Genomic DNA, 12,520 nt, shown 5'->3' on the forward strand with positions numbered 1-12,520 from the left:
GTACAAAAAGACATTGTTTTATAACAGCTGGTGTGCAATAAATTTGCCTGTCTTGATATTTCCAACATACGACTAGGTACACACAATATAATCCACATGGCGTTAGATACCAGCAGTTCATTGTTTTACTCTTAAATCAGCTGAAATAGATGTCTGATAAACACACATGGCTAACCTTCCCAGTGGCTGCCCCGTACTGGAGAGGGATGCCCCAGCTATGCTCCCTGCCCTCGCCCTTCTTCAATGGAGCAATGGGGGGGAAGGCAGTCACTATTTTCCTACACCATTGTGATGTCACTTCCTGTTTTGAGGTGGAAGTTCAAATCGGAAGCCTCCATCACCACCACACACAACCTGTCTCCCGGAGACTGGGACTCGAAGGGCGCTATTCAGCTCATGTGCCGATGTCCTGGAATCGTTTGCCAGCGGTTTTTCCGCCCATGTCATGCAGTAAAAGGCAGTTGCAGAGCGGAGTGGAATTGCATTGCTAGCCCCCTTCCAGGAACACCTTCCAGCAAGCGGGGGCCACCACGGAGAAGGCCCAGGCTGGGCGTGAGGCCAGGTGGGGGAAGAGCCAGCGGTGGGCAGCCCCAGGATCATAGTTAGAACAAGGAGGCCAAAGGAGAAGAGGGCCGTTGAGATGCAGGGGCCGGAGGGGGTCCTCCTCATGGGCCTCGCTCTCTGTGCCTGCTGGGTGTTTGTTGGTCAGGGGTCAGTCTTGTAAGATGCTTCTACGGTCTGCTTGTGGCCTGGAATGAGGCTCATTTAGTCTGGCAGGAGGAGGGGTAGTCAGCAGAACAGCATTGGGCTTCAGGGGCCTGGAAAGCAGCCGGGAAGACGGTCGGGCCCTTCAAGGCTCAGGTTCTGGTTTCTGCCAGCATGGCTCTCAGCCCAAGAGTGTTCAGTGTCCTTCCTATGGGCAGGAGGAATGGAGCCTGCAAGCCAAGGAGACTCCTCCAAGATCCTGTGATCCTGGCTCAGCCCCAAATCTAAGGCCAGCTGTGTGACAACTGAAAGCCTTCTTTCCTTGAAAAAAGAGACAGAGGAGGGAGGCAGAAAGCTCATCAACGTGCCATTTTTCTGCAGGGTTTATTTCCTTCTTCGTTGGAATGTGCACCGGGCAGAACCACGATGCCAGACAGACACCATCTTGGAGGGGGATCTGCAGTTGGTAGCCAAGGGCCACTTTCAAGACCACACCCCTCCTTGCATTCCTCTTTGGAAGCTCCCAGGAAGGTGAGGCTGAGAGAGCCCTGAGATTACTGAAGGAGAAGAAGAGTTGGTTCTTTTATGACGTTTTTCTGTACCCGAAGGAGTCTCAAAGGGACTTCCAGTCGCCTTCCCTTTCCTCTCCCCACAACAGACGCCCTATGAGAGAGCTGAGGCTGAGAGAGCCCTGAGATTCCTGCTCGGTCAGAACAGCTTTATCAATGCTGTGACTGGCCCAAGGTCACCTAGCTAGGTGCATGTGGAGGAGGAGCGGGGAATCAAACCCACTACACCAAGTTGGCTCTCCTAGGGTCCCATTTTAAAAACTCAAGTGTTGAGAAAACCCACCCAAGAAAGAGGAGCTGTTCTTTATGGACCAGGGAAAATCAGAGGGGAGGAAGGGGAGGCAGGAGCACAAAAAGAGTAGCAGGCTGGGGGGGGGGGGGGGTTGCAGGACAGCATCAGACCAGAATCAAGGTGTGGAGCACTGGAGCCATGGAGTGAGGGAACGAGATAAGAGGACACACTGCAAATGTTTACATCTAGTCTCTGGGGTCATCTAGTCCAACCCCCTGCACCAAGCAGGAAACTCACCACTTCCTGCCTACCCAGAGTGCCCCAGTCCCACGCCCAGTTGTAACCCCCACTAGGGTGGTTGGGCTTCTTAAAGGAATAGGGAGATTAGCTGGATCACATTCTGGCTTTATTCTGGCAGAATAAAAAAGTTTTTAGGGACTGAAGTGTTCTGATGGAACAGGGAACAAAACCTGGGTAGGAGTCTCTGTGTCTAAGGCAGCCTTCTGTCCGGCGTGAACTGCACACTCCCTGTCGCCCCTCTGCTTTCCCTCTGCAAAATCTCCGCTTTAATAGAACCTGCTTTGGTCACAGTCCTGCAATCTGTTTCAGCTCCGGAGTCAACTTCCCGGTTCCAGGCTAAGGGCCAGGGTTCAAGTTAGGGGCAAGTCATATATGTGTCAAAATGAGCAATGTCTTTTGGGGTCACGTATTCTTTTGACTTCAGTGCTGCTTTATATAGGCTGTAAAATTAATAGGTGGGAATGAGATTTATTTGTCCCTGTAGCATGTTAGTTGCTTGTTAGGTTAAACTCGCTGATTTCCTTGTACAAAAGTGCTAGTTAAAATAATCACCCTGGAAATATTCCCTGGAGACTCATCCATCTTCTGGAATCACAATTTCTGAACTGCTAAGCATGAAAAATGGGCAACAAACAAATGAGCTGAAAAGAAGCCCTTGAGCTGGTATCAGATTCAGGAGCAGGGCTGGAAGTGGGGCGTGCGTCTGGACCCCAGGAGAACGGGGGGGGGGGAATTTAGGAACGGCCGGGGGAGGGGTCTGCTCAAGCTGGAATCAGATTCAGCCTTTTTAGTAGAACTAAAACTTCTCGACTTCAGCTATGAGACCAAAAGCATTTCAAAAATATTTTATTTTGGAGTTGTCGGTTCAGTGTTTTCTACAACATTGTGTTGGATTTCTTTTAAAGGAGAAGTGTTACTTAGGGATGGGCACAAACCACATTTTGGCGGGTCATCTTGGTTTGGGTTTGGAGCCATTTGCACCCCCTGCCTTCTGCTCTTCAGAAGCCACTAAGGATGGCCCTAAAATTCACATAAGTTTCTGTTCAGTGTGAGAACCACAAAATGACCAAAATTTACCACAAATACTTTTGTTGACCGGTTGGTGCCAATACCTAATGTTAATTGCTTAATTTGGAAGCCAAAACAATACCTCAGACTTAAAAATGTATGTACTGGAATCCAGTTGCAAAGTCCCCTTCCCCTCCCCCTCCCCTCCCCTCCCCTAATACCCACAAACTAATTCTGAACCGTACATTTTAATTCAAACTTTGAAAACTATCCTCTGAATTTAAAATGTATGTATAATTTACTTTTGCAAACTTAAATGGACTCCGGGGAATGGTAGAGGACAGGAAGGCCTGGAGGATCATTGTCCATGGGGTCGCGATGGGTCGGACACGACTTCGCACATAACAACAACAACAATAATTTACTTCATATGTTTATTCATTAGGGCATTTCTATGCCATTTTCCCAAAATACAATTCCTGATCCCGTGGACTGGCTAACAGAAAGGCCACCAGCTTGGCTTGCACCCCCACCCAGACAACGTACCTGCAAACAGAGAAGAACACAGATTCAAATAAGATCCTGTGTGAGACATGTATCCTTCCAGGGGCCTTGTGCACTCCTGAGTTTGGGGTTTTATTAATACTGCACACCAGTTTGCATCGAGGGCAGACCATGAGCGTGAGATCTGGCGTCACCCGCCAAGCCTGGCCCAAGCCCTCTGGATGGACCTCTTCAGGCCCAGACAAGCCTCTCCAAGTAGGATATATCACGGGGAACAGGACCGACCCTCAGGAACTCATATTGTGAATCCCCTGGGGAGGAAAGGCCATCCCCAGAACAGTCACTTGGGTTTTGGCCACTGTGTGACAGAGCATGTTAGACCGGAGAGCCATTGGCCTGATCCAGCATGGCATGAAGTGCATGGGTGAGCATTAGCCACAAGAGATAGAGGGAACACTCTGTCTCGGGCAAGGATGTTCTGTCTTCTTAGTGCTCGGGGGGGGGGGGGGGCACAGTGGGAGGCCTTCTGGAGTTCTGGCCCTGATGGGGGGACCGGACCTCCTGATGGCCCCTGGGACTTGGCCCATGAGTGACACAGAGTGTTGGTCTGGATGGGCCCTTGGCCTGACCCTGCAGGGATCCTCTTATGCTCACATGGATAATATCAGACCAGAAAATCAAGGTCAGGTGACCTGTAATAAAATAGGATTACAGAAGGAAACAGTGCCATTCCCCAGGGAAGGCTGACATTCCCCAATCAAGACTTCTCTTGGCTTCCCAAGACTGCTCACAATCGGGCTATGAGGACGAAGTGACTTCGCCATGGAAAGGACTTGGCACTGCATGCTGCTCAAATTCCCTTGCAGGGCAGACTCACTCAGGGCCTTGATCAAATGCTTCATCTGGCAAGATGATCCATCTGCCTGACCCACGGCCATTCCCCCGGGGAAGACAGGCGTCAGAGGGTCCAATTGGCCTGCCATGCACATCACCACCCCAAGAGGGACCCTGAGAGTCCCCCTCGGGACAAGGGACCCAATGACCTGGAGCTGGGCTGGGTGAGTCAAGTGTCTGAGCAGGATCGGGGCTGGCTCTCTGCCACGGAGGCTCACCAAGAGACCTCGAGGTCCTTCCCAGTCTCTCATCCTAACCCACCTCACAGGGAAAATTGGACAGGTGAGGCCCTCTGAGACCAGACGATGTTGTGGTAAAGAGCAGAGGCCTCCAGTCTGGAGATGGGTCGATTCCCCATTCCTCCTCCACCTGCAGCCTGCTTGGTGAACTTGGGCCAGTCTCAGTTCTCCCAGGGGCTCTCTCAGCCTCACTTCCTTCACAGGGTGTCTGCTGTGGGGAGAGGAAGGGAAGGCGATTGGAAGCCCCTTGGAGACTCCTGGTAGTGAAAAGGTAAAGGTATCCCCTGTGCAAGCACCGGGTCATGTCTGACCCTTGGGTGACGCCCTCCAGCGTTTTCATGGCAGACCTTAGTACGGGGTGGCCTTGCCAGTGCCTTCCCCAGTCATTAATCCTGGTAGTGAAAAGCAGGGTCCAGCCTGTGGGATTTCCTTGCAATGTTCTCACCACCACCCTTGCAGGTAGCCCTGGGAAGGGGGGGGGGAGTGAAACCTCCCAAGGAGAGGATGGAAAGAGCTCGGAAGGGGACCTCCTCCTCCTCCTCCCCCTCCTCTGTCTGATGGCTGCTCCCCTCTACTCCTCCGAAGCCGCCCCACGCATGCCCCTCAGCCTCTCCCAGGCAGGTGCACGTAGCTCAGTGCAACGGTATAGTCTCCCTGGTGCCAATGCTCTTGTGCGGTTTCTGGTGCTCAGAATGGGAGCCCTGAAGGTGCTCATTTGTTTGGGGCCCAGCGGGAGCCACATCCTGTCTCCCCCCTCCCCCCTAGAAGACGGAATCCCACCCCCTGCCCGGGGATGCGGACCCAGGAGCCAGGCTTCGGATCGACTTGTAAGGGGAGCCGTCTCCGAGGAGCGCATGAACCGTGCTCAGTCATGAAGATTTAGAAGCGGGGAAGCGATACCCAGACATTATGTCACTGGCACGACAGGCCCAGAGGGTCCCACCCTCTCCTCGGGCATCTTGGGGTGGGCTGTCGACATGGCCGGACACCGGCCTGCCTGCCTGCCTGGCAGCTGTAGGCTGTAAATCCTGGCTGGCGTCACTTTCTCAGCAGCCAGGAAGGGTCCAGAGGCCAAGAGCAGTGATGCGGATGTCTGAGGGCTGCAGGAGTTCTCGCTCCCCCCTAACCAGGCAGAGGGAAGGACAGGGCGGATTCATTTCACTGAGCATCTCTTTATCCCACCTGCCCTCCCTCCCAAGTGCTGTTGCCTGAGGGTTCCCAACCTCCAGGTAGCTCCTGGAAATCTCCCAGTTTCACAACTGTCCAGTCTGCAGCGGCCAGTCCCTCCGGAGCAAGTGGTGACTACGGCACCAAGGGCCCTTCCCTCCCCAAATCCCGTCCTCTCCCCACATGTCTTCCCCAGGCCAGGCCCACTCCCCTCCCCCAGCCCTTCTGTGCTGCGATGTGGGTGAGGCTGAGAGGCCCTTCCCCACCCCACGGCCAGCCAGGATGTCAACCCAGGTCTCTGTCCCAGCCCAGCTCCCCCAGGCTCTCCCCACGGAGGGCAGGGGTGACACAGATGCCTCGTGGGTCCTTGGACCGATCCTTCCCTGGCCTCATTTCCTCCCGGCAATCTCCCTTTGGCCTCCCATCCCCACCCCAGGGACCCCACCCAAAATCAGACTCCTGCAGCACCATCAAAGAGTGTGCCTCCGAAATGGCCCTGGGGCCAGTGGGGGGGGTGTGGCTGAGAGGGCTCCATTCTCCTCTCCTCCTTCATGCAGAACCAGCTGGGTGACCTTGGGCCAGTCCCAGTTCTCTCAGGGCTCTCTCAGCCCCACCTCCCTCACAGGGCATCTGTTTCAGGGAGAGGAAGGGGTGGCAACTGAAAGACGCTTTGAATATCCTTCAGGTGGTAAAAAGCGGGGTATAAAAAACAGCCACTCTTCTTTGCTGTCATGTCTCATTTGGTGCCAAGTCGGGAGGAAAGGATGCATCTCATTAACCACAACTGATTTGCAAAGACACCTTATAGAGGGAGAGATCAGTCCCCCTACCAGGAGAACTCCAGGCCCTTCCTGGAAGCTGGCAACCTCAGGTGGACTCCGTAAATCCTTTTCACAAGAGGCAATGCTCTTCTCCAGCAGAAGGAGCTTTTGGTCCCTCCATTGAACGGGGGGGGGGGGGGCGATGCCTGGCCAAAAGCTTCCTCCTGGCTTGCCCAAGGCCACTGCTGACTGCCAAAGAGCTGGGGAATATTCTCCTGCCCGGGCAATGACAGGGAGACGCCTGCGTGTGGCCCTCGCCTCTCCTGGGTTTTCAAGACAGCAGGTGGAGAGAAGTGCTTTGCCACGGCCTGCCGATGCACGGTGACCCGGCCTTCCTGGAGGGCCTCCCAGCCAAGTAGGACTGAGGGGCCGACCATCCTGGTTGGGGGTTCGGGAGCTGCAGAGGGGGCCTTTGGGGCACGCCCATGTCCTTGGCCCACGGTGGGTGGTTCCAAAGGCCTGGCTCACCTGTGACCCTCAGAACCTCATCCGAAACTCATCCCAGGCTTCCCAAGCCCTCCGGGGTGCGCCTTGAGTTCAAGTCACATGCTCCAAGCGGTCCTGCTTCCCGCCGGCCTCCCAGGGCTCCCGAGAGCACATCTCTGTTTACGGCAAGTGCCGGGCTGTATCCAAACAACGCTTGATTGCTGTCCGCGGCCTCTCTCCCGCCCCGGATGCCCTGGGAACAAAGCTCCTGAGACAGCCAGCTCCCACTGGGAGGGGGGGATTTCTTCCTGCAGCTCCTGGTGTCAACATCTTCCCGGATTCTCCCCCTAAGACAGGCTCTTTTATTGAAAACATTCTGGCCAGACCCCGCGGTTTGTCAATGATACTTTGCAGGCAGCAATGAGCAAGCAAGCCCTACCTTGGGCATTTCCCAGCAGGCTGTGGTCCAAGAAAGGAACAACTGGGGGGGGGAGTGTGGGGAGAGGGTGAGGCTCAGTCGCAGAGTATCTGCTTGGCGTGCAGAAGGTCCCAAGTCCTAGCCCAGGCATCGCTACTTCAAAGGACCAGGTAGGAGGGGGCATGAAAGCCCTCTGTCCGGGACAACCGGGAAAGCAGCTGCCAGTCTGAGCACGCAACTCTGGCCTTGAGGGAACAACAGTCTTGTGAAGTACAAAGCAGCTTCAGCACCAGCTTGGTATAGCGGTTAAGAGCGATGTCTTCTAATCTGGCAAGCTGGGTTCGATTCCCCCCTCCTCCTCCCCCACAGCAGCCAGCTGGGTGACCTTGGGCCAGTCATAGTTTTTGCCTCGGGTGACACCCGCCCTGGCGAACTCCAGGACCTGGCTCTGAGAGCTTTTGAGAGAGGGGGGGGGGGTTAAAATAACTTTGGAGTTCACCAGTCTGTTTGAGTTCTGGGTGACATGCCACTTTCAGGGGGCGGGCAGGGAGGGCTGGCTGCAGGCCTCCATTCCGTATGCTCGAAGCCTTTAAAAATCTCCAGGTTAGTGTGCCTGGGTGGGGGTCAAAGGGCTGGGAGAGGCTGCTGCAGGGAGTTGTCGAGGCCCGAGGGTCACTGTGGGGGTGTGCCATTGCCCGCCTCAGCCCTTGCTGTGGTTTCCCAGCCGGTTACTAACCAGAGTTGTTGCCCCTGCTGAGCTTCTGAGATCTGATGAGGTCAGGTGAGCTGGAAGCGTGAAGTTCAGGCCAGAAATTGTTCTGCAAATGCCAGAGCTCACTCTTCGGGCCTGGCCGTCTCCCTCCCTCAGCAGGTGGCACTCCTTAGAATCACTGAATCATAGAATCCTAGAGTTGGAAGGGACCTCATGGGTCATCTAGTCCAACCCCCTGCACTGTGCAGGACACTCACAACCCTCTCGCTCATTCACTGTCACCTGCCACCGCCTTGAGCCTTCACAGAATCAGCCTCTCTGTCAGATGGCTCTCCAGCCTCTGTTTAAGAATCTCCAAAGAGGGAGAACCCACCACCTCCTCCCGAGGAAGCCTGTTCCACTGAGGAACCGCTCTGACCTTCTTCTTCTGGGAATTCACTTCACTCCTCTCAAAATGTGTCCCTGTTACAGAATCTGCTCTCGACAGAGGAGCCCCTGGCTGAATGCTGCGGGGGCGGCTGGGCGAGATCCGTCTGCCCAGGGGAAGAGGGAGTGTGTAGCCTGACTCTCCAGGAGGAGACATTCCTCATCCCGGGAAGTCAAGTCAGCCGTCAGCTTGTTACTGGCTTAGCTTCATCTCTCCCCAAACGGGCAAAGATGTGGGAAGTCAATATGGACCCCAGAAGGACCCGGCAAACATCATAAATGTCGCCCTTGCCAAGCATCCAGATGTTACTATTTTGTGCCTCTCTCTCTTTCCCTAAAAGAGATGGGGTCCTTTTCTTCTGACCCCTTGATTTCTTTGCGATGGCGAGCTGCCTGTTCTGCCCCCCAGAGACAGCGGCAGGCCTGGCGGGTGCCGCCCATGGCATTGCTTCCCTGCTGGGCTCCCTCCGCTGGCTGGGTCCCTTGCCAAGCTCACCTGCAGTACCTGCACCAGGAGGGAGGGAGGAGGGAGGGAGGGGCTGCACAGGGAGCAACTGCAGCCCAAGGAGTGTCCATAAATCTGCCTTGCTTTGCACCTGTACAGGCACCTCACCTGGCTATTAAGATGCTAATCAGTCATCCAAACAAGCAGGATTGAAAGGGCTTGTTTACAAATTTTGGGGACTTTCCTCACAGGTTGGGCTGACATCTCCAAGGGGAAGGCAGGGCTGTGCTACCAGCAGACTCCCGGGGACTCAAGATGAGCAGACCTCAAGGGCGGGGGGGGGGGGAAGCCTGTTTTCTGCCCCCCTCTAGCCCCCCTAATGGGGTTGCATTAGAGCCCCCTGACAGCAAGGGAAGAAAGGGAGTTCCAGCTCTGGATCTGCAAAGAATCTCGTGGGGAAGGACTCGGCCGTGGAGCTCAGTCCGGGCACGGCTTTCTGCTCTGAGCCTGGTGCCACGTGCTGGAGAGACAGCCCAGACGTGAGCAGAGAGGACGGTCTTCCGTGCTGCAGGTGCTGAGCTGCCACTCTCACACCGCTGTGAACGGAGTAACCTTGGGACTGAAAAAAAAATTGTTTTAAATTACCCCCCAACCAGAATAGCCCCTCCAGAGCTCTGGAGTAACCCTGGGGTTACTCATAACCCTGCCTGAGACTGGCTGCCTTAGGCCTTTCCAGAGATGCTTGGCCATTGCCTGCCCCTGCCCGGTGACCCCAGGCATCCTTGCGGGTCTCCCCGCCCCCCCCCCCCACACACACACACTGAACGTCCAAGAGTGACAAGTTCAGGCCAGCCTGGGTCACCCAGGTCAGCGCTGGGATAATTTGGGAACGAATTTGGAAGCATCCCTATGCTGGAATCTCCTTCCTTCCTTCCCAAAATCAGGCTTCAGAAGATTCTTGGAAAGCGCATGCACAGGGGGGGGGGAGGGGGGTGATGTTCTTGGAAATATGCCCCCCTGTGGCAAAATGCAGGGAACCGCCGTCCTCTTGGGCAAACGGCTCGTTCCTTGACCTCCGCTGGCTGGCAGGCCTTTTCCCGGCTCTCGGAATCAGAACGGAGCGGGCTACGGGTGAGAACAGCCGCCTAAGAATGTGGAAAGTGGCCAGCAGCCCAGCAGCCCCACAGGCATCTGCTTATGCATTTTAAAGCAGAAAGCAGGAGTCTGACGTGTGAATCCGCCTTCTACTGAATCAGGCCCTGGACCTGGCCAAGCCCATTTTGTCTACTCCTCAGAGCGGCAGATTCTCCCGCCGACTTCCTGGTCCTTTTCACCGGAGATCCCGCCAGAGATTGAACCTGGGACCTTCTGTGTGCCCAGCAGAGACCCCCCCCCCACTGCCAACTGTGTAAATATCCAAGAATAAGGCGAAGATTTAGAAACCGAAGGGCTAGAGTCCAGGGGCTTCCTCTGGGCCTGTAGCTCAGTGAAGGGACGTTTTAGGACCTCTTGGGTTGCACCTTGAATGGGACTTTGACGCTTCAAGAATAATTCAGAGCTTTCTGAATCGTCATGTGGGAAGGGAACCCTATGAAGCCACCTGGCCTAGCAGCAGCTGAAGAGCCGACCCATCCCGTTCCTGATCCTTAGAAACATCCAGTCCAGCAGAGTTGTTTTTCTCCCCCTAGCCTCTTTTTGTTTACGGCTAAGCAGTTAATTCCCGGGAGGAGAAGGCAGCACAGCATAACCCCCGGGCCTTAAAAGTCCCCTGAGGTCTGGAGTGGACAGCAGAGGCGTGCATCAGAAGGCAGCACGGTGGCCTCCAAGACGACTGACAAAAACTAATACCAAGGTTTTTGAGGGCAGTACATCAGGAGAAGACTTGAGCCAGTTGAAAGGAGAGGCAGAGATTTCCCCCGCCAGCATCTGAAGGCAATCTCTTTATTGCCTTCCAAGACTGTCTCGGTTTCTTCCCCCTCCCAGCCCCACCGCATCCCCCAGTCAAGGCATCCCTGGCTGAATATCGCTCACAGTCCCACAGAGCCATGGGGGGAAATGACGGGGAGGTGAACCGACCGGTCTGGAACCAGGAGTTGGCTCTCCACAAAATCCTTCTGCACCTCAGCTAACCTTAAGGCTTTCACTCAGCAGATAATGCGTGGGGCCAAATCAAGCCCGTGGGACAAGCCGTGCAGCGTTTGTTCCTCCATGTTTGATGGCCAGCCTTCTGGCTCTTCCTTGACTTGATCTTCACACCACTCGGCGTCAAGCAGCCGGGAGGGGAATTTAAAGAACCCAGAAGCTGCGAAGAATCAAGTCAGATAATGGGAAGAAAGACGGACTGGATCCCCCGGGGCTTTTCAGGGTTTCACTTCAACCATTTAACGTGGAGTCGAAAGTTCAGACTCACATTTTCTGGAAAGGAGGAAGAAAGGGGAGGGGAGGGGAGGGGGGGCAGGTTGTGATGTGGGAATCTTGGGATGATGATGAAGATGGAAGGCGCTACTTGAGAAAGCCGAGTTCTCCCAATGAGAAACAGATGTGGCTGCGTATGTATCTACACTCATTCAGGCAGTTTTCAATTAGATGAGAAGTGGGGTCACACCAAGGAACACAACCGAGCGGCTGGGGGGCTTCTTTTCTGCCTGGATGTGGCCTCTCCCAGGTGGGTCATGAGTTCAGGTGCCATCTTCTCTTTGTTCCACAGTGTGTGTGTGGGGGGGGGGTAGGATTGTTCTTCTGGGCCCCTGCTGACGCCTCCCCCCCCCCATTTGGCTTGAATTAATCAACTTTCAGGGCATGGCTCCTCCCTTCCCAGGGGTGTTCTTCGCATCTTTGCTACCAGCAATTTGTTCTGGTCATTTTCAGCTCCGAAGAAGCTCATTGAGAAAGACAACTTGATGGTCCTTCCCTAAAGCCAGATGCAAACTGGAATCCTCCCCCCTTCCCCCCCCCTTAAGATTCTTCCACAACCACGGAAACAAATCCAACTGCCCAAGTGCTAAATGGGAGGCTCTTCCCTTCTGCAAGTTAATCGATCCCAGAGACTGCCACAAGGCTGCTGATTCTGGAGTTCTACTTCCCTTTCACGGTCAAAAGAGCACAAGAGCTGACTCGGATGTACCTGGTTTGGGGGATGAACGGAAAATGCCTCCACTGCGATTTTCAGGGCTCAGATGGCGAATCTCGTTCTCACAGGTGTTCCTGGAGTCAGTTCGAGCTCTTCTACTGCAGCCTGACCTGATGACCCTCTGAGGCGACGATCTTCATTGCTGGAAGCGGAGATGCCGTTGGAGGGCTACCTTCTCTACCAGCTCTTGTTTGCTTCCTGGCGCCGACCTCTCTTATAGGCAAGCTGAACTGGATTAAAAGAAATAATTGTGCAGACGGTGTAAAGGTGCGTGCTTTCCTTGCTGACTGACGGGTGCCGGGTGCACCTCATGCAACCACGAGACCACCAGGAGTGCCTTCCGCAGTGGCTGGCCCATGTCGTCCCACTTCCTGCATTCACGTAAGGAAGGCGGAGTAATTCCATGGCAGCCCCCAGCCCATACAACTGCCAAGCCCCACCTCTCTTCCTTCGTGTGAGCCTCTTAAGTTCCCATGCGGAGGCTTCTTTGCGGACAAGAGAGTGGCAACATTCTCCAGAATAAT

The 12,520-nt window shown here is 54.8% G+C and overlaps 1 long non-coding RNA gene across 1 annotated transcript; it reads left to right on the plus strand.

The window, feature by feature from the left end:
• Positions 1-343: 343 nt before the first annotated feature.
• Positions 344-12,172, plus strand: LOC143820057 (uncharacterized). The gene is made up of 3 exons (XR_013225215.1): positions 344-562; positions 1,087-1,236; positions 12,065-12,172. It is a non-coding gene; the product is annotated as an uncharacterized LOC143820057 (long non-coding RNA).
• The last annotated feature ends 348 nt before the right edge of the window (positions 12,173-12,520 follow it).

Source organism: Paroedura picta, chromosome 10 (assembly GCF_049243985.1).
Source record: "Paroedura picta isolate Pp20150507F chromosome 10, Ppicta_v3.0, whole genome shotgun sequence".
In the NCBI taxonomy this organism is placed as follows: domain Eukaryota; kingdom Metazoa; phylum Chordata; class Lepidosauria; order Squamata; family Gekkonidae; genus Paroedura; species Paroedura picta.